At 41.4% G+C, this 5,000-nt stretch overlaps 1 protein-coding gene across 1 annotated transcript in view; it reads left to right on the top strand.

The window, feature by feature from the left end:
- The window catches only part of LOC307270344 (uncharacterized protein), a gene marked incomplete at both ends in the record, with an annotated part of 15,132 nt that overhangs the window by 7,883 nt on the left and 2,249 nt on the right, over positions 1-5,000 (top strand). The window lies entirely within an intron of this gene.

Genomic DNA, 5,000 nt, shown 5'->3' with positions numbered 1-5,000 from the left:
AGTTAAAGTACTCGCCCAAGACTGATGTTAAATCGAAACACAAAAGCCTTGCGTGAGCGAAATAGCGAGTTGCCAGTTGAAACTCCGTGACGGTGGGTAACGGTGTCATTCACAGTGACACCTCGCCAGTGTGAGCCGCCGCACAGAAAAGCCCTGTGGCTTTACGGCTAAAATGAACCGGGGATATCCTGCCCGTTAACGTTGTTGATGTGGAAGGCTTCAGCTCAGATCTTGTCATCGAGACGACATTGATGAGGTCATTGAAGACGCATGGAAGTGGAATGACTGACAATCAGAGAGCCCTTTGGACCATGTCAAAGTGCATAACATCACAGTACAACACCGCAATGCAGGAGTTCACAAACCAGACATACACAACATCAGAACAGCACAAGGACTCAACAGAGGCAAGGATGAAAAGGGATGCTGCTGACCTGGAGAAGATCACTTCAAAACTTGCTATATGGTCACCTTTCTCTCCAGACTCTTCTTTAAGGAATGTTGTTACAGGTGTTGTTGCTGAGGACGGAGTGAACGTGCATGATTATGACTCTGTTGGACGCAATATCATGCACAAAATGATTGGACAGCCTGCATTCACGTTCTCATTTAGTAGAAAGGATAAAGCCATAACCCTTGGACAAAAATCGTCTATCAAGGTTGCTCCTGATCGAACAATTGATTTTGCACTTCTTTTTCAACGTTTCCTGATTGTCTCCCAAACTGGAGAGCTATCATTGGAGGAGGTTATGCGTTACGAACTCAGTCCTTTCCCTCCTGCCCTCTTTGAAGCTGGAAACATCTTCCGCAAGGCTGATAAACCACAACTTACACACGCAATCTGTGATCATGCAAGTGATGCAATCCTAGATTCTGTACCAGAAACAGATCATTATGTTCTTGATGGAGGTTCACTCCTTCACCGAATACCATGGAAGCACGGACAAAGCTATAGTAAAATTGTGCAGTCATATGCAGACTTCACCATCCAACATTATGGCTCAGCTACAACCATTGTGTTCGATGGCTATGGGGATGGGCCATCCATTAAAGACAACACACATCAAAGAAGAGGAAACAATATTCATCCCATTGTCAACTTCACTGCTGAGACAGAGTTCTCAGGTAAGAAGGAGGAGTTCATGTCAAGAGATCTGAATAAACAAAGGCTGATCCAAATGATAAGCGATGAACTGAAAGAAAGGGGTTGCACTGTGGTCAATTCAATTGGAGATGCTGATGTAGACATCGTAAGGGCCGCAGTGGAATCATCTCTTCTTCACACCACTACGCTGATTGGAGAAGATACAGATCTCCTTGTCTTACTACTTCACTATGCACAGAGAGATAGTAAGGGCGTATATTTCAGATCAGACAAGTCAAAAGCTGATGGCAGTTTTAAAGTGTATGCCGTAAACCATTTAAAAGAAGTACTTGGACATGATGTGTGTTCTCAGTTGATGTTCATCCATGCTCTCACTGGCTGTGACACAACTTCTCGGATCTTCGGGGTTTGCAAAAAGACTGCTTTCCAGAAGCTTGTAAAAGGGGATCCCGTCCTTCGATCTTGTGCCAATGCATTCATTGTCCCAAACCAGACCACAGAGGTGATTGATGACCTTGGGTGCCAAGTAATGGCTGTCCTCTTTGGTGGAAAGTGCACAGATTCCCTTGCACCAATGCGATATAACATTTTCAGCAAGAAGGTTGTCTCAGCTTCATCAACTGTAACGCCTGAACGTCTGCCACCAACTGAATCGTAGAGCGTACTACCAGGTCATGGTCTGGATGGGAACAGAAGATGGTATGGATGCCCTGAACTGGGGGTGGAGCCTGCAGGACAATAGATTTGTCCCACTCATGTCAACAACGAATGTTGCTCCAGACAGTCTCTTGAAGGTCATTCATTGTAACTGTACCACTGCCTGCAAGACACTCCGCTGTTCTTGCAGAAAATATGGACTACCTTGTACTACTGTCTGTGGACCATGTCAACTTAAGGAATGTGACAATCCACTTAACAAGTTTCTTCCAGAGGAGCCCGAAGATGATGATGAATAAAGACCACAATAAGTGTGGCATTTATGTTATTCAACAACAACACCACCTTTCTAGTTTGAATAGTAACCAATTTGAACCATTTAACCAATGTAAGCTTACAGGCAGTCATTTTGAAAATGATGCCTTTCTAGCAGTTATATTTACCTAGATTTGTCGCACTTTATTAATGTATAGAGGTACCAGAATCAGTTGACATTCTTTTGTAACATTTTCCATTTGAGATATAGCCATTCTACGCTCCCGGCCGCCATTTTGGACGCCATTATGAAAATGAAGCCTTTCTGGGAGGTATATTTTCCTAGATTGTTAGTATGTTCATAAGCATATTTTGCAGGTACCAGAATCAAGTTAAAAATCATTCGAATAATCTTTTTCTATTGAGATATATAGCCATTTTAAGCTTGGCCGGCCACCATTTTGGACGCCATCTTGAAAATTAAGCCTTTCCGGAAGGTGTATTTTCCTAGATTTTTAGTATGTTTGTAAGCATGTCCAGAGGTACCAAAATCAGTTGAAAATTCCTTTGCAACAGTTTTTCAATTTGAGATATAGCCATTTCAAGCTCCCTGCCGCCATTTCGGCCGCCATCTTGGAAATGAGGGCTTTCTGGGGGGTAGATTTTGGTAGACTTTTAGTATGTTATTCAGCACACCAAATACTACTGGAATCCATTGAAAAACCTTTTGTATCAATTTTTTTGGGGTTAAGCCCTTTTTTTTCCTAGATTGACTCACCTAATAGATAGATAGATAGATAGATAGATAGAGGGACAGATAGATAGAGGGACAGATAGATAGAGGGACAGATAGATAGAGGGACAGATAGATAGATATATAGATAGATAGATATATAGATAGATAGATAGATAGATAGATAGATAGATAGATAGATAGATAGATAGATAGATAGATAGATAGATAGATAGATAGATAGATAGATAGATAGATAGATAGATAGATAGATAGATAGATAGATAGATAGATAGATAGATAGATAGATAGATAGATAGATAGATAGATAGATAGATAGATAGATAGATAGACAGACAGACAGACAGACAGACAGACAGACAGACAGACAGACAGACAGACAGACAGACAGACAGACAGACAGACAGACAGACAGACAGACAGACAGACAGACAGACAGACAGACAGACAGACAGACAGACAGACAGACAGACTCTTTACTATCATGAAACTAACTCCCCACATTACATAGTTAAAAGGATTTGGTGGATTTGGGTTTACAGGGAATATGAATGAATTAATTAATTAATTCAAGGTAGCTACGAGGAACTTTTAAATATTTCTGAAACAGTCTCATTTTTCCTCTGATGATCATAAATTACATGTAACAGCAAACGAGACCATCAGTGCAAAGAATGCTATTTTTATATAGTTTTTCTTAATGCCTTTGACATGGGTATATACGCTCACCCAGGAACAACAGCTGGCGTGGTAAAAACACTACCGCTTTTGTCCAAAGGGGGGCGCTAGAATGAACACACACTGAAAGTTCCTCAGAGCACCTTTAAAATGATGCTGTATCATATTTGCTATGTGAGAAATAATGTACATTTCAAAACGCTGTTGTTCTAATCATGTCCTTTAAGAGATCCTATTATACTACTTTTCTGGTCTTCATTTCTTGTTAAAAACTGCTATAGAGCAACCTGACACGAATCACATCACAAAAAACCATGTAGATTTTCGGGAAACGCTTCCTCTCATCTGGGCGAATCAGCATGCCCTGTCAACACTGTGCTTCGGCCATCTCCGCCCCCTCCCCCCCCCCCCCCCCCCCCTCCTCCTCCTGCAAACCCCACTCCGTTGTGATTGGTTACGCGCGGGCAGATTTGAGAGCGGGAAGGTGGGGGCATGGCCAGAGCGCGACACCACGTTGCAGCAGCATTACCATATATGGAAAAATCTGGAATCGTGACGACACGATGGAATGAAATTTGAACCGATTTGAACAAGTGAATTCTCGACTGGCTAGTGTTTAGTGCTCTGCACAGACACCCCAGACGGTCAGCAGGGAATACGTCTAAATGCATGTACGTAATTATTTGATACTTTAGCATGGTTAAATATGACTATAAATCATTATAACAACGTTTATAGGTCATAAAAGTATAATAGGTCCTCTTTAAATATCCAGAATAATGGAGGACGACGATGATGTCATTAGTTTACGATTGTTTTTCATTTCCCAAATCATGAATAAAGTTTTTTTTTTAAATACTGTGTCTGTTTGACGATCTGGTTAATAAAATGTCTTGTTGAGGAATTTAGTTTATTATGACAATAGCCATAGGCCGGCGTAGTTTTCATTTCAAAGTGTGTGTGTGAATGTACGTGTGTGTGTGTGTGTTTGTATGAGAGAGAGATAGTGTGTGTGTGTGTCCTGTGAGTGAGTGAATGTACGTGTGTGTGTGTGTGTTTGTATGAGAGAGAGATAGTGTGTGTGTGTGTCCTTCTGTGAGTGAGTGAATGAATGTACAAGTGTTTGTATGAGAGAGATAGTGTGTGTGTGTGTGTGTGTGTGTGTGTGTCTCTATGAGTGTGAATGAATGTATACGTGTGTTAGTGTGAGAGCGATAGTGTGTATGTATGTGTGTGTGTGTGAGAGCGATAGTGTGTATGTCTCTTTGTGTGTGTGTGTGTGTGTGTGTGAGAGAGATAGTGTGTATGTCTCTTTGTGTGTGTGTTTATGTGTGAGGGTGTCATACTGTATGGAATGTAAAGCCCACTGAGGCAAAAGTCTATTTGTGATATTGGGCTATACAAATAAAACTGATTTGATTCGGTTTATGTGTGTGTGTGAGAGTGTGTGTGTGAGAGTGTGTGTGTGTGTGTGTGAGAGAGAGAGATACCCTACGTTCCGAATCGCATACTCTTTCTTTTTTCTATTCTACATACTACATCCGACGATAA

Source organism: Ammodytes marinus (genome assembly GCF_949987685.1).
Source record: "Ammodytes marinus genome assembly, contig: scaffold_136, whole genome shotgun sequence".
NCBI classification, from domain to species: domain Eukaryota; kingdom Metazoa; phylum Chordata; class Actinopteri; order Uranoscopiformes; family Ammodytidae; genus Ammodytes; species Ammodytes marinus.
This window is presented reverse-complemented; position numbering and strand designations above follow the sequence as displayed.